We start from the raw sequence: 21043 nt of genomic DNA, 5'->3' as shown, positions 1-21043 counted from the left end.
CTCCAGGGTAACAGAACCAATTGGATGTACGACAAGAAACTCATGAGGGGGACAGCAACACTGAATCACAGGGACTGAGGGATCCTGCAGCTATAGAGCCAGAGAGGCCAGGAGTGTGGTTCGGACCAAGTCTCAGTACCAGGACAGCCAGTGGGGGACTTGCTGGGCTGAGTCCCAGAGTCCAAAGCCACAAGATGTGTGTCTTTTTGGACAGCTGAACGACATTTGCTTGGGGAGGGAGGTGGAGGGAGAGGAAGGGGGTTGATTCTGTTTCTCTCATTTCTCTACCTTTACTATTTAGAAATCTTTTGTGAGGAGGATTTGACCATTCTGTTATATTTGCTTTATATTCAGTCACTTTATTTATATCAGTCTGGGCTAGTGGAGGTTTGCTTTATTCTTTGGCTTGTAATCGGGTACAATTACTTCCCTCCAGTGGTCCCAGTGTGGCTTTTGGCAGCCCTCTAAGTTCGGCACACGTCCATCATCTTCCTTTCCTGCCTGCCTTTCTGAATCTTTCCTGCTCCTGGCAGTCCCAGGAGCTCAGCTCACTCCCGTGCTCAGTCCCAGCACCTCTTTGAGGGGCACCGCCTTACTGGAGGGCAGTACAGGCAGCCGCAGATGGCCAAGGATCTGTCTCGCCATGTTTTTCTTCCTCGATGGTGTGAAAGCAGCACGCATCCAGCAGAAACTTTACATTTCGAATTTGGGGGTTTCTGGTGGCCTAGTAATATGCGGTGGATGCTCCTCGGAGATGTGGGTACCAAGATCTGTGTTGCTGTTGTTTTTGGGGTGTTGGGTTTTCACACCCCATCACATCTTTAATTCATCACAGTAGCTATTCGGTGCTTCATTATCAAACAGGCTTTGTGATAGGCGATTGCCCAACCGTAGACCACTGTAAGGGTTCCAGGCACGTTGAAGGTGACTTCTGTAAAGCAGGCTAAGCTTTAAGCTTGCTTAGGGTAGGTATTTTTCATACATTTTCAACTTAAGAATATTTTCTACGAAGGATGGGTTTATTGGCATGTGACTCCCATTATAAGTTGAGCTCTGTGTCTGTGTCTGTGTCTGTGTCTGTGTCTGTAAAACAATAGCTTCAAGTCGTGTTAATATTTGCAACATCACTTTTACTTGATAGCCCTGTTTAGGAAATGATCTTAAACATTTTTAAGGAGCACAATCACAGATTACAGTTCTACTGGAATTGCATTTGTCTCTAAGCTGAAGAAAAGTTGGCCAGCAGAGATGTGAACAAGGGGGTTCTGCCTCCCTCACACAGCTGTCATTGGGCAGTGGGCATGGCCTTGGCACAGTGGACTGGGACAGGTCAGGGCTCAGGGATGAGACTTCCTGTGCACTCTTGGTCCTTTCTCCTTGTTTGCAGGGAGAGCTGTGCTCCTGGAAGTGGAAGGGACGACAGCTTCCTGTGCATAAACTTTTATCATTCTACAGGGAGGGTGCACTCTCACCTGCCATTCGTAGGTCCACACAGAGTTGTCTTCCTCTGGTCTCACTTTCCTGCAGAGCTGGGAGCTGGACAGGTTACCCGGACGCACCTTTGCACGCTGTGTTCCCAGGCTGCTGCCCAGGAAGGACAGGGAAAGATGCAGCGGTGCCACAAGTGGCAAAGGGCAATTGTTCAGCCGATGCTGGGGTAGATCAGGGAAGAGTGAGGGCCAGACAGGAGCTGGGAAGGGCCGGAGCCCTCCTCCCTGTCTGCTATGCATCTTCTTTCGTTTGAACTACAATGAATCATTGCAGAAAGGTGGATTAGTCTGTTTTCTATGGCTACACCAACAGACTGGAACTTTATAGAGAAAATAGGCTTATTTAGCCCACAGTTTTGGAGGCTGAAGGTCTGAACAGCACATTAGCTCTGGTGCAGCCTTCTGGCTGTGTTACATCCTGGTAGACAGCAGGTGGCGGTAGAGAGTGCATCAGGCTTACTCTCATAGGAGGCATCTGACAAGGCCACCTTAATTCCTGGAGGAAGGGCCTCCAAGACCTCAGGACCTTGCTCAAAGCCCCACCTTTTAAAGGCCTCTTGCATGCCACATGGGTGTCAAGCCTCCTTGGGAACAAACCCATTCAGACCAAAGCGAGAGGCAAGCTGGGAGCTCACAGTGGAGGTCCTGGGCTGCAGACAGGGAGGTTTGCGGTAAAGATGCCAGGCTCACCCACTCTTCAGAACCCCACAGGAAGTGCTCACTGGGTCCTGGCTTGCATCTGTCAGGGAGTCCAGAAGCAGCAGCTCTGTTTCTAGCATCCAGGTGTGAAAAGAAGGAAACTTTGGTTCCCACTGGGGTCAGAGAATGACCTGAGACCCAAGGGTGAGGCACCCGTGCCTGGACAGTCTGCCCAGCTGTGTCCCCAGCGGAGGCCTTGGAGTCTTCCAGGGTGCATCGATCTTGAGTTGTTTAGCTTTGGTGCCTGCTGTCTGTCAGCGCCATGGCGAAAAAGGTTGGTTCCTGATGAGCCTTTTGCAGGATTTCCTTTCCTCTTTTTCTTTTTTTGGGCCTTTAATTGCTCTCACTTAAACTAAGGACTGTGGAAGTCATTTCTCTGGTTTCTTTTCTGTTTGAAGTATATTCCTGTTTCCCAGAGTTCTGCTGACCTGTATCCTCAGGCCTTCTCTTCCTCATTTATTTGGTTGTTTTGAGGTTGCCTGAGCCCCATAACCTTTGGTTTTCTCCCCTTGGCTGCTGAGTGAATACATCCTGTGTTTCGGGGTTTTGCTTTCTAAAGCAGTACATGTCTGCATCAAAATTGGGGAAATAAAAATAATGAAGAAGACAGCAATGGTCAGCCGTGGTGCACTGCCTGGAGTGTTTCACGGATTTCTTTCGCTGTCTGCTGAAAGTGTGTGTGTGTGTGTGTGTGTGTGTGTGCGCGTGCACGTGCGCGCATATCTGTGCATTGTTTGATGATTGGAATCATCCAGTTGTGTCCTACCTAACACTTGATAATGTGTTCCTGCTCTGCTTTTATTCCCTGCTAACCATTCTTGATACGCCTTCTGGCACATCTTTACATGGATTTTTTTGAAGTTAAATAGTGCTCTACTGATTTAATGGCCAGATCATCACTTTCTATAATCTTTCATAGAATCTGCAGCTTTTTAGCTCTTTTTTTGCCCTCCCTTTCATGATGGTGATCAGCTATGTAGAAGCATACACACATGCATTTCATCCTAAGGCCACTCTGCCAGGCTGACACTGTTCCCAGCCCTGACAATGGGAGAGAGAACCAAGGTTGGGGAACCTGCCCTGACTGCACCCCCAGGGAAAGGACCCAGCTCAGAGCTCAGATCCTGGGGTTGGCTCAGAGCTCAGCCCCAGCCCCTGGCAGCTCCCTGCTGAGCACGCCTGTCTCAGCAGGAATGAGGTGCCCTTCCTCTCTGAGCAGGGGTGGGCTCACTAAGAGACCCTGTGGCTTGGAATCCCAGACAGTAGAGTCTTCTAGTTTGGGGGATGAAGCTGGGTGCTGGTCTAGCTGGCCACTTCTCTACTCTGTGACCATCGGAGGTGATTGTGCTGCATGGGTCCCCATGAGCCTTCCCAGCTGTCAAGTTCTGTGCTTTGTGGCCTAAAAAGCAGAACAGAGGTGGCATTCAAGGACTGGCCGGGACGACAGGAGCGTTATTGTCTGTTCAGGTTTCTGGGGCACTTGCCTTCGGCCTGGCCGCTGTTTTGCTCCTTGCTTTGCTCAGACAGGGCTGGGGTGCTCAGGGGGAGTCCCCACGGAGGTCATGGGGTTTTCTTGGCTGCTAAATTGGGACTGTCGTGCGACAGCAGAGTCCCACACCACAGTTCCCTCGAGGGTTCTGAGGTCATGGGGCTTTTGTAGCTGACCAGCAAGTGTGGGGACTGCAGGCCTCATGTCTCTCCCTGGTACAGGCGCCTGGCCCACCACTTGGGGGGTCTGTGCCCCCGCCCCCCGCCTTCCCCTGCAGCTTGGAGGCTGCTCGATGACGACGGCAATGATGATGGCGGGTCTTCCCGCTGCAGTGTGCAGCTGGGCTGCCGGCAGGAGGTGACAGGTGCTTGTCCCGATGCCAGTGACCAGAGTCTTGTTCCTCTAGTCCTGCCCAGCAGAGCGGGAAAGAGGATCCGCAGACCTTTGTGTTTCCCGACAGAGTTTAACTGGTGCAGTTTCCCTTCCCTTTTCACATGGCCTTTAAAGAAAGAAAGAAAGAAAGAAAAAGAAAAATGAAAGCAAGGGGCTTTGGGGCTGGGTTTCAGGGGTCCCCAGGAAGCAGCCGGGCTCTGCGGACTCTGCAGGCATGGTGCTGCTCTGCCGCAGGGCCCGGGGTTGTGTCACTGTGCCAGCCCCTCCGCAGATGGCTTTATTTTTCTTCTGTTATTTCCCCATTTGCCAGGCATCTCTGAGGAGATGCTAATGTGGTTTTTTTTTTTTTTTTGGTCCAATTCTTTTAGAAACAAACAACACAAAGGTACCTATTTAATTTTTTTTTTAATTGTTGATTTAGAAAATGCCTTGTTTTAGCCAGAAAATAGGACAGCTTTTGTTCTTTCTAGAGAAATGATTTGGGGACTTTATTTCAAAATATAAGTCCCTAGATCACGAAAATGGGTGGCCAGGAGCTTGGGTGGGTTTGGGCTGTCGGGTGCAGACGTGATGAGACCCAAGGTGCACCCTGGGGACAAATGCCTCAGCCCCGTTCCTACATCTCCTGCGGGAAGTAGGGTGCTGGGGTGATGAGTTGGCAACAAAGACATCAGCATTTGCTGTGGATTTCATATGTGCTTGCTGATATGCTGGTTCAGTCAGCTCTATTGTGTGCATTGATTGTTCACAAAGGATTGTAAAGCTGAGACCCAGTTTTAAGAAGAAGCAGGTTGGCTGCCAATCTTTGGGAGACCCAGGTTCTAGACAGGGGTGGAGCCTGGGTCTGGGTAGCCTGCCTCCAAAATCCCATTACAAACAATTCTGTATAGCCTTAAATTTTGAAAGACTTATATAGTTCTTCTTCTTCTTCTTCTTCTTCTTCTTGGCTTTTTGAGACAAGGTCTCATTATGTAGTTCAGGCTGGACTGGAACCCACTTTGGAGCCCAGGCTGGCCTCCAACTCCAGGTGATACTCCTGCCTCAGCCTCCTGAATGCTAGGATTACAGGTGTGTGCCACCAAACCCCACACCGAAAAAAAAAATTTTTTTTTGATAAATAAGATTGAAGGGAAAACTTACTTTCTGTCTCTATGATTTTGTGTCTTTAGACTGGGTGATTTATATACTGAACGTGACCAAAGGATCTGTGCTCTGAACTGGCTCACATTTCATGTGTCTCAGGGCTGTACTTTTAAGGAGAGAGCTCTGTTGAGATACAATTCATCTGCCATAAAATCAATTCATTGTAAAATCAGTGAGTTTTTTTTGGTGAGGTCGTAGTGTTGCGTGACCGACTTCATAATCCACATTTCGAAGAGTTTCATTCTCATAGAAAGTCGCTCTGTGCCTGCTTGTGGTCCTCTCCACTCGCTCCCACCGCCGGCTTCGGGGTCTTTCAAGCCTGTGTCAAAGTGTCTGCCATCCCTTGTGCAGAGGTGGCCTGGAGGAGGGCTTAGCCCTGGCGGCAAGGACTCGTACTCAGTGTTAGTCTAGTGTATTAATAACTGGCCTCTTTTGAGGGCTTCCTGTGTTTATCTGGCCGGGTTTTCCCCGCCATTTGCCTTTGGGATCGTTTTGAATCATGTTTCTTCCCTTTTTGAGGTCTGTCCGTGAGAAGAGAAGTTTGCATACTTGGTTCCCGACCATCTGGGTCTCCTTTTGAGCCGTGTGCACCCTAGTTTTGGCCAGTTTGTCCTGGTGGTGGCTCTGCAGGGGGCAGACCCCAGCAAGCCAGGTTGAAGGGGTCCAGATGTCCCTCAGCCCCCTGGTCCTGTTGATGGTGTGGCTCATTGTGACACATGTCTGTTGTTTCCTGGGTCACATCAGATTCTCCGGGTCATGATCCCTTCTGGCTCATATTGTGATGATTAGGAAGTATTTAGATCTGTTTGTGGAAAAAGTGACAAAAACTAGAGGAAGTTAAAAAAAATGTGGGAAAAGTTTTCATTGCAAAAAATGTTCACCTTGTGTAACCCTCATAGTTCATCCCGGGTCTGCTGTTTCTGAAGTCCGCATGGCTCTTTCCCAGGTGCTGGGTGCTTTCCCTCTGGTGCTGGGAGCTCAGGTCCTCACCAGAGAGCAGGAAGCCCTTTCCAACAGTGTGGATTATGCTTTCCTGGGAGAGAAAGGGTTATTTGCAGGAAAACCTGATTTGAACAAAAGTTTCAAAGTAGGAGCAAACATTTGCAAACAGTGTATCAGCTGTCTGACCAACAGCATATCTACAATGTAAGAATAACTGCTACAGCTTAACAAAACAACCCATTTAGGAATGGGCAGGGATCGGAGTAAGCCTTCCTGCAAAGACAGTAGTAGCTCTCCCCGTGTGTGTGTCTGTGTGTGTGTGTGTGTGTGTGTGTGTGTGTGTGTGTGATTTTTCTGTGTGTTTTTGAAGTGCTGAAATTATTAACTCATTTTTTTCTGGGCTACTCCGTTGCTATATTTTATTTTACTTTTTGGTACTGGGACTCGAACTCAGGGCCTCATGCTTGCAGGCAGGTGCCGTTCTGCTGAGCTCTATCCCAGCCCTTGGTTGCTGTAATATGTGAGAGGAGCCAGCTGTGAGTAATAATATTTAATGTGCCTTTGTTATTGAAGAATAATGAGCCCACACAACTTAGGGTCTGTGTGTTGGTGGCTTTCCTTCTTTATCGCCAGCCCTGATCCCTAGTGTTTAGTGTGGTCTTGTGGATATATATATATTTTGTTAGTTTGTTTAGGCTTTGAAGAATAGACCTGAGTTTAAATCTTGGTTGCATTGACTGCATGGTCTTTCCTAAGCCATTTAACCTCCTCGGGCCTCAGTTTGCACATTGTTTATCTTGGAAGATTTTGAAGATTAAACCCTTTGCACATGTACAGTTTCCAAAAAGAGTGGTAATTGTTCATAGCAATGAATCGGTCTGTAGTATTGTTTTTAGCTGTCTCGGTCATGTCCTTTAATACTAACGACTAACATACCATTTGGTTAAAACTCAGATTTTCCCTGCTTCTTTTGGTGAGTAAAATTGATATAGAGGAATGAAACTCTCGACCTACTATGTCCGGTATGAATTCATGTTCTCTAAAATCGAAGACTGAATTCTAGGAACAACGGAGGTCAAGAGCAGAATATGTTTATTGAGAGAAAGAAAAGTTGCGTCTGAGAGAGACAGAGGGGTCCCCAGTGGGCTGCCAAAGCACCCTGTCTTCTCCAGGGACTTTTACAGAGTAAAATCACGGGGTGAGACTGGTTCAAGGTGGGGAGAGCTGGGAACTTACGAGGCAGAGGGGCATAAGGTGGGACAGAACTTTGGTTAGCCAGTAAGATTAATAGTTCAGGTAGGATTGATTCAATTAGGTCAAATGGGGAAACAGTCACATAGAAAGCGGGCATTCTTAGAGAGCCCTGACTCTTCCCCTTAGGGGTTTGGAATGGTGACTGTGGCTTCCTCAGGGTGATGGGGAACTGTTTAGAATATCGGTCCTTAGGATATGGATGCATTTGTTTGGTCTTTTGTCTTGAGGCCTGGCCCACAGCAGGAGGTGATGTCTCCCCCATAGTTGCAAGGTATCTGGTCCTATGCACTGCTCCTTTGAAGACCTAGCCCTGTCTCACTGCCTATGATATTTCTAACTAACTCAGCTGCCTGCCACAAAATCATCTATTTTGCAGATCCTTGAGAGACCCTTTCTTGGTCCCTGACCGTCTCTGTTTCTGTGGGATTCACATGGGAGGAACTCAGAGTGCACAGGCTGGCTGTACTAACACAGCAGCCACATGTGACTATTAAAATGAATTAAAATTAAAAATCCTGCTGCTTGGTGGCGTCAGTCACTTTTCACGCGCTAAACAGCTGCCTGAGCCGCCACACTGGACAGCGCAGAACGTTGCCCTCACTGCGAAGGCTCTGTCAGGCCGGGTGAGGTGCTGGGAGACTTCATGGGACTCGGTGTTGAGCTGCAGAGTGGACGGTGAGGCTTTCTCTGCGCCTGGCTGAGCAGCCGCTTCCCAGCACTTCTCCACTCCCAGGCCCTGGGTACCGGAATTGCGTATCCCATAAAAATAAGTATTTTCCATGCAGTCAGGGTTTTGTTCATGAACTCTGTCCCTATTCCTGTGTCTTCAAGATTTCTTCTTCCAGTAGACTTAATGTTTCAGCCTTAATATTTAGATCCTTGATCCATTCTGACTTAGTTAGTGCACGGTGATAGACATGGGTCTAGTTTTAGTGTTTGGCATGTGGAAAGCCAGTTTTTCCAGCACCGCGTGTTGAACAGGCTATCTTTCATCCAGTGAACATGTTCGGCTCCTTTGTCAAAGACAAGGTGGCTGAGTGTGCTTGTGGTTGTATCTACATCTTCTAGTCTGTTCCACTGATCCTCAGGTCTGTTTTTTGCCAGTACCATGCTGATTTTATCACAGTAGCTTTGTAGTATAATTTCAGGGGGTGAGAAGCCTTCTTCCTTGTCTTTGTTGCCCAGGGTTGCCTTTGTTATTCTAGGTCTCTTCTGGTTCCAGACAGATTTTAGGAATGTTTTCTCTAGATATGTGAGATACGCTAATAGTATTTTGATTGAGATTGCATTAAATCTGTATAACAATTTTGGGAGTGTGGCCATTTTTACTATGTTGGTTCTTCCTACCCATGAGCATGGGAAAGACTTCAAAGAATCAACAACTGGGTCTCATCTAATGAAAAGCCTTTACGCCAATGGAGTGAAAAGACAATGCACAGAGTGGGAAAAAATTCTAGCCGATTGTGTCTCAGATAAAGACTTCCATTTAGAATATTCAAAGAATTGAAAAAAATCAGACCCCCTAAATTCAAAGGCCTAATCAAAAAATGGGCATCTGAGATGAATACACAGTTCTCAGATGAAGAAATATAAATGCCAATAAATGTATAAAAAATTGTTCAGCATCACTGGTCATTCAAGAGATGCAAATTAAAGCAATACTGAGATACCCACAAAGAATGGCTGTCATCAAGAAATCAACCAATAAGAACTCCTGGAGGGATTTTGGGGAAAAGGGAGCCCTTCTCCCCTGTTGGTGGGAATGTAGAGAGTATAACCCCTGTGGAAATCAGTGTGGAGATTCCTCAGAAAACTAAGATTAAAGGTCACCTTCCACCCTGGTAATTTCCTTTTGGGGATCTTCCCAGAAAAATTAAAAACATCATGCCACAGCAATGCAGGTGCACCCATGTTTATAGCAGCACAATTTGTAGTAACTAAATCTTTGAAACAACCCAAATGCCCATCAACTGAGGAATAGATAAATAGATATATTTTTATAATGGAATACTACTCAGCCATAAAGAAGAATAAGTTTGAGACCTTTATAGTAAATGGATGCAACTAGAGAGCATACTTACTTATAAGTGAAATAAATCAGAGTCACATGTGTAAATATCATTGTCTCCCTGGTATGAAAAACTATAAGAGTAAGTAAGTTCTGGTAACTACAATAGATATTATGAAATAGGAAGAAATTGCTCAAAAGGAGAAAGGAAGTAGGATGGGTGCAAAGGGAAAAGGACAGTAGAGGAAAGGGAAAAGGCACGTCCGTCTTCCGATCAGAGTCTCTTAATTCATAAAAAGGAGGATTTGTGACACTGTTGATTAGGGAACTTTTTATGCCTGTGTCTCGTCCCCTGAGCAACTACTTTAAAGATAACAACGTGTAATGTATTAACTATTGTTATTCTATGACTTCATTACAAAATTTTGTTTTACATCTTTTCCGTAAAATAAAAAGAAAGAAAGATAGATAGACAGACAGACAGACTCTGGAGATTGGAGACTGGACATGGTTTAACAAGGACCCCAGTGAGCCCACGCACCCGGCTGGGGTTCCAGGTGTGCACCACCACAGCCGTCTCACCCCTGCGATTTATTGGTGTGCTCCCTGGCTGTGGGTCCTACGAATAGCTTCTTTTTGACTTGATCCATGCTGGGCTTCTGCAGGGGAAAAGTGCATTGAATCAGGGCCGCGGTTCCCCGCAGGGTCAGCGTCTCTCCCGTCTGCTCACCTGCCCAGGCTGAGCTCCCCAAGGCGGGAAGAAGGGGCACACTCAGTCTGTCTCGGCAGTCCACAACCCAGACGCTAGCAGCTCTGCCTCGGGAAGGGAGGCAGCTAGGAGTACGTTCCAAGCAGTGGTTTAAGCCCAGCGAAGCAGGTTTCTTTCCTGGAGGGGCACAAGGCCTTGCCCGCAGCATGTCTGTTGGGTCTTTTCTAGGGTGTTCCCAGTCTTCCTGACCACAGCACCCCCTGGGGCAGAGCATCACGGGGACCAGTGTCCTGCAGAGCCTCCAGTGAGGAGTCGCTGGGTCAGGAGCGGTGGCTGAGGAACAGGAAAACCCCCAGGGGGCAGCTCGGACGCAGCGATTTTATTATGCATAGTTCTGCTTTCCTGTCTCAGTCTGTGGAGCTCTCTCGGTGTGATTAGTCTGAACCTGTGCAGTGGTCATTTGAGCTCTCACGGACTCCTGGGCTCTTACAGGGGAGCGGACCCCAAACCTCGCCGGAGCAGGAGCACGAGGAGCATCTTCTGCGTGAACAGAAGGTAAACGCTGCTGTCTGGCTTTGTGGCTAAAGGAACCCGTGAGCAAAGCTGCTGATTCACTTCTTTCCGGCATGCGTTGGGGCCTACTAAATATACATTTCTGCTTCAAGGGAAAATCGCATTTTAGAAAACAAACAATTCATAGGCATTTCTTTTCTTTCGAGAAGTCATTGATGGCTTTTAGAGCTCAGAGGGAAACCGTTGTCAGGAGGACCGACTATATGTGCATCTTCTTCCTATTTATACTTTCCTGGGCAGATTTAACTACTGAACTTTTGTTTAACCTGATCTAATAGGGTGCTAGCCAGAGCAGTGTCTGATTATAACAGTAGAAATAACGGGAGCTAACACTTCTTAAGCAGTCACCATATTCCAGGCATTATTTCAAGTATTTTACATGTGTCAGTTGTTTAATCCTTATAAAACTTGGGTGAAGTTTTTCCTTTTAGTTTTTGCCTCACTTCATCAGTGCAAAGCCGTGGTGGATATTTTAGAAAGGTGGGGGCTTGAATCCGTCGGTGGGTTGGTGTGAATAATGAAGCAGGTTTTCTAGTTCACTTCTTAATTTTGAGGTCATGCTAATAATTTTCATAAACTCCTCGGAAGCATGTAATATATATAATTGATTATGCTGTTAATTTGTTCTCCTTTAGCTATCATGGATTTTTTTTAAACTTCTAATTTGCAATTTTGACACATCAGTAGATGCTGTAAAAATGGGCTTTGTGTTTGTATTCATTCAACAAACCTTTCTTGGGGTCAGTTTCTATATTTAACGATGGGGATGCAAAGATACAGGAGCTGTGGTACCCTGTTTCCATAGAGATGTCACTGGGTGGGGAGAGGTCGCGCCCTCCCTGGCCCTCTCTTGAGCCATGACCTGGAAAGTGGCTTCTTGCGTCCTGTTTTTGGAAGTCACTTGTGGCAGTGGGCCTCTCTGCAGTGGGAGAAGCTGCATGCTTCGGGTGACTTCACAGTTCCTGTCCAGCCCTGACTGATTGTCACCCTGGTGCTCAGCTGTGGGTCACAGAACAAGGCTGGGGAGTTGTCGTCAGGGAGAGACAGTGTTGTGGCATGAGTGCCTCGGGCCCCTTCCTTCAGGGCCCTCGCGAAGCCAGTCCGATGGGCTCTTCGTGCTGCACAGGGAAGCCGGGTGCGGGAGGGCACTTTGTGGTGCCAGGTGAGGAAGGGTGGTGACACGTGTGGCCACGACAGGATGTGGGTAGTCTCGGTGCATGGTGAGCGGTGGGTCAGGGCCCCAGAGGCCTGTTTGCCGTGTTAGGGCCTGGCCACACAGCCCTTCCTTCCCCTCCTCCTCTTCCTCCTCCTCCTCATCTTCCTCTTCCTCCTTGGCCTGAGCTGCATCCCCAGTACTTGGTAAAGTTTTTGTGATCCAAAGTCTCAGAAGCTGCCAAATCGCCCAGTCAGACCTGGTAGTTCCTGCCTCAGCCTGTCATCGTGCTGGGATGACAGGTGTGGGCTGCCACCCCTGGTTAGGCTTTGCTTCTGAAGGCTGTTTTGGGTGCTCTGTGTGTACATAAGTGCTACCCTTGCCTTGACTCAGTGTAAGTTGCCTCACCCCTGCGCACTGGGCACGCCCACCCCCTGCTCAATGCACAGAGGAGCCTGGTGTTCTCAGAGGTTGGTGAGTTGCCTCCAGTAAGTCTCAAATGGGGCAGTTGGTTTTGGATAGCAGTGGTTTGGCTCTCTATGTTGGTGGAAATCTAGTTGAACCATCCTGAGAAGTTGGAGCTTTTCAAATGCAAATATCTGGGTACCTTCTTGAACACAAAAGCAATATCTTTATTGCTGGAGCTATGAAGTAGCTTTTTGCCTTGAGATTCTTCTTTTGGAGACAGGGATCTTGCTGTATTGTTCAGACTGGCCTTGAACTTACCATATAGCTGAGGCTGGCCTCGAACTCACAGTGATCCTCTTGCCTCAGCCTCCCAAGTGCTGGGATTTCAGGTGTGCACCACCACACCCAGTTCACACACAGGAGATTTTAAGTCATCTTCGGCTTCTGTGACTCTGGCTGGATAAAAGAGCAGTGGGGTAGACAGCCAGGGGTCCTAGGAGTTAACCCACAAGGTTTCTCCTGGGGCAGGACGCTCAAGGTGAGCAAAACGTGATCAGTGATGGTGCCAAGTCAGGGGGCCTGGGACGACTCAAGATGCAAACAGCCCTGGTTCTGTCTGCCTCCACCGTCTCCCCAAATTCAGGAGCCCCCACTTTCCCGCTAGCTCTGGGGTTTTGTCTGCTTTGCGCATCTGTATCCTCAGAGTTAAGTGCTTGCAATGGACTCTGTGTGCGGGACCAATGCCTGTGAATCTCGTGTGGCTCCACATTTTGGGTTCCCGAGCAGCAGCATGGACGTTTACATCCTGATTAGCTGCAAGGATGGAAAGACACGTAGACTCTAATGTCCTGAAGAAAGTTTCAGAAAGAACAAGTTATTATTCCATTGGAAGACTGTTTTTAAGGCACCAAAATATTGATTAGAATATATACCTGTCCTAGATCTTACAAATGGTATATTAAGAAATGTTATTTGATTAGATTGAGATTAATTTGAAGATTTTTGTTATTATTCTAGCTTTAGATCTTTACAGAACTTCATGCTTCTCATAGTGTCTTCAGATGATTGTATGATTATAATCAAAACTATCGTTTATCAGGCTTTTTTTTTTGATACTGGGAATCGAACTCATGACCTTGTACTTGCCAGGCAGGTACTTATGCTGCTGAACTAAATCCCCAGCCCTTTATCAGGCCTTATGTGTGTTCTGGGGACTGTCCTAAGTACCTTGAATGTATTATGCTAACATTTACTGCTCATGACCACCCTTGAAGCAGGTACTGCTCTTATTCCCATTTTATGAATAAAGGCGGGTGTAGAGAGGCGGCCCAAAGACAGCCAGTAATTGATAGAGCCAAGTTCAGACCGGGCGGCTGGTCTGGATTCTGTTCCTTAGCTCCTGTACTCTGGTGCTTTTGACAGCCGTGGTACTCAGAGAAATCTTGATACCTGAAGGAGAGCCCATGTCTTTGGGGCAGGGGGAAGAAAGAAAAATCTTTTCTGCCCCTTGGCTTTTCTCAGTCCGTTTTCCCTGTCTGAGAGGCTCCTCACTGTGCGCAGGCTGTTCTGGAAAAGCCTAGTCATTTAAAACATCGCCAGCACACGCAGGATAAAGCCGCTGTGATTCGAGGTCATTTCAGACCTTGCTTTTACCACAATGGCATATTTCTTGCTGAAAACTAGCATTTCAAACAAACAAAAACTTACACCACCTCCTACTTTTAATAGTACATACACTTTGCTTCCCCACATCTCTGTCCTCTTCCTTTGTATTGTTATTGTGGGATGTTATAGATTAAAAACTAGTGGTCAACTCAATGCCAGCGGAATTAAATCACCATGATGCTGAGCGTAGATGCTTTACCTGAGGGAAGTTGCCAGCATAAATAGAGATGTGGAGAAGGAGAAGAGAGGCATTGAGGCATTGTGGGATCTCCTACGAGTTGCTGTTTGAGCCATTGGTTCTCCTGGAGAAGCTGGGTCCTCACATGGAGCCTTGCTGTCTCTGGGGGGGAAGACGTGTGCTGCTTGGTCTCCGGGATGAGCTCGTCATGCTGGCTTCCTGGCAGGTGCCCGACTGTGCTTGTCATGGGAGGAGCTCGGGGCCTCCGTATCCCTGAGGATGGCTGTGGTGCCTTTCAGGACAGCCCTGGTCTTTGTTGTGAGTGTGACTTCCTGGCTCCAGTGTAGAACCTTCATCCCACCAGCACAGCTCCTTCACCCTGCGGGCATGGACTGTCTAGCTTCCACCACTGACCTTTGGGCCTTCCCAGCACGGTTCTGTAAAAGAGACTGGCTCTAGACCTCCAGCTGGACTCGTGGGAGGCATTGTCATGAGCTTTAGGTCTTTATCGGTGGGATATTGCTGTGGGATTCAGGCTCTTGGTTGAATATTCTATGTCTTTGGTGTTGTAGATAGATTTTCTGCAGTTTCTTGTGCTAACTCTGGGTGACCATCCTAAAACAATATTATAAATTCCATGTCCTGATTTTAATTGTTATCTGCACCATCCCTGACTACAACATTTGATTACAGCTTTATCCCATGTTTGTTAACATAGATTTATTATTTTATGCATTTGCCTTTAACTCATTTGGTGAAAAAAGGAGGGGTTAAAACCAAAGGTACAGCCAATGCCAGTTTCTCTACTTACCTGGGTGGTGACCCGTGCTGTGCTCCTCATCCCTTCCCCTGGTTCTGAGTGTCCTTCCATCTCAGCCTGAAAGGCTCCCTTGATCATTTCTCAGGGGGCAGCTACTAACAATGGATTCCTGCAGCCTTTATTTATAGGGTGATGTTTAACTTCTTCTTTGATTTTGAAAGGTAGTTTTTCCAGATGCAGACTTCTCAGTTGGCAAGGTTTTTTTCTTTCAGGAAATAAATGCCACCGGGCTGTCCGCTGGCCTCTGTGGTTTCTCTTGAGAAATCAGCTGTTGACCTCATTGAGCGTCCCTTGCATATGAAGTCACTACTCTATTGCTGCTGTTGAAAGTTTCTTATGTTCTTTAGATTTTGACAATTAACTACAAATTAACTACAGTGTTTCCATGTGAGTCTGTCTGAGATTATCCTGCTTAGAGTTTGTGAGTTTCTGGTATGTGTTACGCTCACATCTTTTGTCACATTATCAGTTTTGTCATTAATTTATTTAAATATTCTTTCTGCCTACTCTTCCCCTCTCTCTCTCTCTCTCTCTCTCTCTCCTCTCTCTCTCTCTCTCTCCACCTCTTGGATTCCCACAGTTGCCCATATTGCTTTGCTTGACAGTAAGCCATAGCATCCTTCAGGCTTTTATCATTCTTTTTGCTTTCTGCTTTTTAGATTGGATCATTTCAGTTTTCCCAAATGTGCTGATTCTGTCTTCAGTCTGTTCAAATCCACCGCTGAACCCTTCTAGGGAATTTTTCATTTTAGTTAATACACTATTCAGCTCCACAAATTCTCTTTGTTTCCTGTTACACTTTCTATCTGTTGTCATTCCTACTTTGTTCATACATTGTTTTCCTAGTTTCCTTTAGAGCTTTATGGTTTTCTTTAGCATACGGTGGTTCTCCTTATTTTGGAAGGTGTATTCCAACACCCTCAGTGGCTGCCCCTAACCACAGACTAAGCCATATACTAAACTTTGTACTTTACTGCCTTTCTGTCTTTTTATTGTAGCTGCAAATTATTTTTTGGAATGCATAGGAGTTTATTTCTTCATAGTTGTAAGAGGTGCTTTCATGTTTTTTTAAAATGTTTTTTAAGACATACTTGTCATACGTATTAATCATATTGATCATGGGGAGTTTGTACCTGTATGTAATACGTCTTAATTCTTTTTTGCCACTCTCCTTCCCTGCCTTCAGCCCTTCTTCTTGTCCCAGTTTACAGAAGTTTTGTTTCCATTTTTTCCTCCCATTCTTTTTTCTTTTTCTTCCCCCTTCTGCCTTTTCCTATTTGAACATGTTTTTCCTGCTTCTCAATATCTATCCTCCCTTATGTTCTTTATTTACCCTTTGGGTTTCTCACATGAAACAAACAATGCAGCATTTAAACTTGCGCATCTGATTTGTTTCACTTAAGAATATGGTCTCAAGGTGTCTCCATTCTACAGATAGCTCAAGCATATTCTTCTTTATGGCAGAGTAGTACTCCATTGTATATAAATATCACATTTTCTTTAGCCATGCACCTTTAATGGGCATATGAGCTTTTCCAGCATTTAACTATCATAAGTTGTGCTGCTATAAACGTCAGTACGCCTATGTCATTTTGTTGTGGTGCTTTTAACTCTTTTGGGAAGATAGAGAGCAGCAGGGAAGATAGGGTCAAATGGAACTTGTAGTTTTAGGGTTTTTTTTTTTGTCTTTTTCCTTTTTATTGGTACCAGGGATCGAACTCATGACTGCACACTTGCAAGGCAGGCACTTATGCCACTGAGCTAAACCCCCAGACCCTAGTTTCAGTTTTTGAGGACTCTCCATACTGGTTTCCACAGTGGTTGTATCAGTTTACACTCACTAGGAATGGAGAAGTATTCTTTATTTTCCCACACGTGTCTATGAATTTTTAAAAAAAATTTTATTTAAGGACAAAAAGAAAAAAAACAGAAAAAAGGTACAAGTTATACAGAATTTCAGAAAAAATAAACAGTAGGAAATCACTAGTAAATAGATTACATATTGTCATCTTAGAGATTGTTGTTCAAGTTACAAAATTAAAGCATATAAAGTGGACATTCAAACAGTGAGACTGCAAACAGTTCTGTTCAATGATCCAACAAAACTCAGTAATATGGTTACCTATCTTATACACTTAAATATATATGCAGTTATGTCCTTTAGAGCACTTTCTTTTCTATTCTTTTGTACAATGACAATTACACATTTTGGGTTTTATTACTCCCACAGTTCTTATTACTTTTTTCTGAAGAGAGTAAAACCAAATGTGACATATCAGAACAGAGTCAGTCAAATCAAAAGAATGGACATAATACATACTGTAAAAACAAAATACAAGGTGATCAACAATGGTTACCATACTGCCTCTTGCTATCTTAAAAAGAATTGCCTATATCATCAGTTATAATAAAATTGAACAAAACAGTAAAGAACAAAACCAATAAAACCAAAACATTGGAGACATTATAGGACTTCATAAGAAGATAGTAGTCAACCAAAATGGGCGTCATAATTAATATTATTGTCTTCACAGTTGTTGCCTATACTTTCGAACTTGGTACTATCAAGCAAAACAGAATAGAGGAAAATCAGTCAAAACAAGATGGTGAGAACAATATAGGGTTTCTAATCAAGTTAATAGGAAATCAAAGTGGGTTACTATAATATATCCTGCTATTTTTAATTTTTTCCTTAATTAAAAAGATAAAAAGGTAAATAATAAAAAAGGAGATTGAGATAAAAGAGGGCATAACAACAAAACAGCGCAGGTCAAAACATAACCATTTAAGCAAAATAGTGTTTCACCACAAGATATCCCAACATAAAAGTAGTTACCATAGTGTCTCTTTCCTTGAAATCTTTGAGTATAACTTCGTATACTCTAGCATCAAACATACCAAGACAGTGTAAAACCATTCAAGAGAATGGCAGTATTACAGGGTATTTAGAATCAATTAACAGAAAATGAACAATGGTTTCTGTATAATCTCCTTGTCTATAAAAGTTTTTGTTTATATTATCACATATAATAAAATCCAATAAGATACAACATGTTAAGACCTTTGGAGACAGAAGAACAAAAGCTTGATGGGATTTCAAAACAAAATGATATTAAATCAGCACTAGCTATTATGATGTCTTGTTTTCTCTAAAATAGCTGTTCCTACCATCCAACCTTCTCTGCCTCATTTCTGTTGAGCTCTTTTTCTGTCGTTAGTTGTCAATTTGTCTTCTTCATTTCGCTTTCTGCTCCATTCATTGTGGCCTCTCTGCCACTGTTTCTGGAATCTTGGTATTTTTCTTTTTTAGAATATCCTATAGTATTTTCTATAGAGTTGAATTGGTGGTTGCAAATTCCTCTAGTTCCTCTTTATCCTAGCACCTTGTTTTTCCATCAATTTATAGGGACAATTGTGTAGGATATATCAATCTTGGCTGGAGGTTGTTATCTTTCAAAGCTTGAATTATTTTCCCCCACTCTCTTTGTGATTTGATGGTTTGTGCCGAGAAGTCTGCTGTAATTCTGATGGGTGTTCTCCTGTAAGTGATCTGTTTCTTGTCTCTGATGGCTTTTAATATTCTGTTCTTATATTGGATTTCTGGAATTTTGATTATGCTTGGATGTAGCTCTGTTTGGGTTGTAGGTGGCTGGGGTCCTATATGCCTCATACATCTGAGTATCTTTACCTTTTGCTAAATTAGGGAAATTCTCCTGGATTATTTCTGTGAATAGCTTTTGTAGTTCATTTGTTTGAGTCCCTACTTCTTCTTTTATGTTCTTAATTCTTAAGTTATAGATCCTCTTACCATCTTCTAGCCTTTGTATTATTGCTGTTTGTTTTCTTGTTAATTTTAAAAAGTTTTTCATTTCATGCTCCCACATTACAAATCTGTCCTCCAGTTCAGATAATCTATCCTTAGTTTCTTTCAAGCTGTTATGCCAGCTTTTGATAGAGTTTTTTTTTTTTTTTGTCTTTTTCATTTTTATCGGTACCGGGGATCAAACTCACGACCGCCTGCTTGCAAGGCAGGTGCTTATGCCGCTGAGCTAAACCTCCAGCCCCTTGATAGAGTTTTTAGTTTCCTGGTAATCTCTTTGAACCTGCTTCACGTATTCTGTGTTTTCTCTATTTTCTCCATCAAACAATTCTTCCCTTTTGTTTTGTTCTTCCATTCCACCATCTGTTTTTTCTTGGGTGGTACTTAGCATTTCTCTAACTATTCTACTTATGTCTTGCTTTATTTCATTAAATACTTCACTTTTGAACTTGTCTATGAGGCTCCGGATATATCGCTTTATGTCTGTTGGTGCCGTGTCTGATATTGCATGTTTTCTGTCCTCATTCTCCTTTGCATTTACCTTTCCTGGATCATTGTTCTCAGGATTGGGGGCTGAGGACCCTTTCTTGTTGCTCCTTCTTTCCATACTTTTTGTTCCTTCCATACAAGCATATATAGGAGGCCCAGGTTTTTTCTTTGTTGGTGACAGTTTGTTTGAATCTGCCGGCTAGGTGTTCCCGCCCATGCAGTGTACTAGGGAGACATAAACCTGCGTAGCCTCTGCTGGGTCCACTCCAGGTCAACCTAGTGAAGGCTTTAATGCTAGGGTGCACCGCCAGGCTCTGGGACCTGGTTTGGGCTAGCCTATTGGATCTTAGCAGCATCACCCAGGTCAAATGCTCCACACCAATCCTGCTTGAGAGGGGAATATGCAACTAAAGTCACTGCAGTGTCCTGTTCCAGCTAGTCTGCCTGGTCCCAGAATGACCTCTTTTGGAACCTCTTAGTCTATGGAAGGGTCCCCGTTTCTCTCACTCACTGCAGGGCTCCCCGCCAGTCCTGTTCTCAGCTCTGTTCGCCAATCCCCACTCTCAGAGATTTCGCATCTCTGTCCCTGCTGTGCCGATTCGGATGCAGCAGCGGCAGCAGGAAATTCAAATTGCAATTTCCAGTGGCGCGGGTTCCAGCTTCCACGCTGAGGTTTTATCTGTTCCGGTAATAGCACCGGGATTGCATTTCCAGTTGGTTTCTCTCAGCTTCGTTCGTTCCTGGGTTGGCAGGGTATATCTCCTCTTGCTTAGGTCTCCTCACACTGCACCATTCCTGGATTCTAAGCTGGGTATCTCAGAGAGCCTCCATAGCTGCTGTTATCTATCCACCATGTTCTCCCGGAAGTGTGTCTATAAATTTTGCAGTTTGAAGAGTTATCAGAACCAGCACAATCATTTTTCTTCACAATTTTACAAATGAATTTGTTTTTACTGTAGATCTTCACAAGTTCAGCCTACAGTTTGTTTCCTGTTCTCACCAAGTTGAGGACTTTTGCCTTTTCACTTAAAGGAAGCGCTTTATGGCTTTTCTTCAGTGCATATGAATTGCAAGTATCACTACACTTGCACGCTGGGGCACTGCTAAATAAAACAAGGGCCGCTTGACTGCAGGCACTGTGACATCGTGAGCTGGGCTGATAACTGAGTGCCCAGTGGGTGAGCAGTAGATCGAGCTTGGATACGTGGACTAGAACGATTTATGTCCTAAGAAGGCCAGAGGAGAAGATGGCAAAATATTTCATCATTGTACTCAGAATGTTGTGTAATTTAAAACTTATGGTTACTTTTTTCTGGAATTTTCCATTGAATATTTTGCGATGTGGTCATAACTAGCACTGCAGAAACTAACTGCAGAGAAGGGGGCTGCTACACTGAATACAGGTGACTCAGCGTCTTTGGTTAGTGATTCTGGCGTCTGGGTTCCTCATTAGTAGCTTCTGTCAGATTCCTTTTGTTCCCACAAATGGCCACATTTCCTTGCTGCATGCGTCATAGTTTTAATTGACAATGAGACATCCTGCGTATGTAAGGTATTAACTCTGAAAAGCTGAAGTTTGCTCTTCTCAGGGGTTGCTGAATTGTTTTGAGAGATGATGTTGTTCATTTGTGATCTTCTAAAGCATTTTTGCAAGTTTGCATTTCTAGCTTTGTGGGGTCTCTGAAGTTTCTGTTCTGTTATCTCCACGGTCAGCCAGTGACCTGACAGATTTCCTTAAACGTGTGGTTCCAAGAACGGGAGAAAAAGGAGTTTGTTTGTTTGTTTGTTTCTTTCTTTTTTTGTCTTTTTC

General features: G+C 44.8%; 1 protein-coding gene and 1 long non-coding RNA gene across 4 annotated transcripts in view; both read left to right on the top strand.

Moving 5' to 3' along the window:
• The window catches only part of Tmcc3 (transmembrane and coiled-coil domain family 3), a 245548-nt gene that overhangs the window by 25384 nt on the left and 199121 nt on the right, over nucleotides 1-21043 (top strand). The window contains exon 1 of one of the 2 annotated variants that reach the window (XM_003475887.5): nucleotides 10529-10682. The exons of the other annotated variant lie outside the window; for it this stretch is intronic. The gene's annotated coding sequence lies outside the window, so the exon portion shown is untranslated. Of the gene's footprint in view, nucleotides 1-10528; nucleotides 10683-21043 lie in introns of those variants that run through there. 2 annotated transcript variants of the gene reach the window in all.
• The window catches only part of LOC134477384 (uncharacterized), an 86785-nt gene that overhangs the window by 25076 nt on the left and 40666 nt on the right, over nucleotides 1-21043 (top strand). The window lies entirely within an intron of this gene.

This window comes from Cavia porcellus, unplaced genomic scaffold (assembly GCF_034190915.1).
Source record: "Cavia porcellus strain 051 isolate PalLab524CR breed Dunkin Hartley unplaced genomic scaffold, mCavPor4.1 scaffold_8, whole genome shotgun sequence".
Lineage (NCBI taxonomy): Eukaryota > Metazoa > Chordata > Mammalia > Rodentia > Caviidae > Cavia > Cavia porcellus.
Note: the sequence above shows the minus strand (reverse complement) of the source record. Positions and strands in the feature narration are given on the sequence as shown.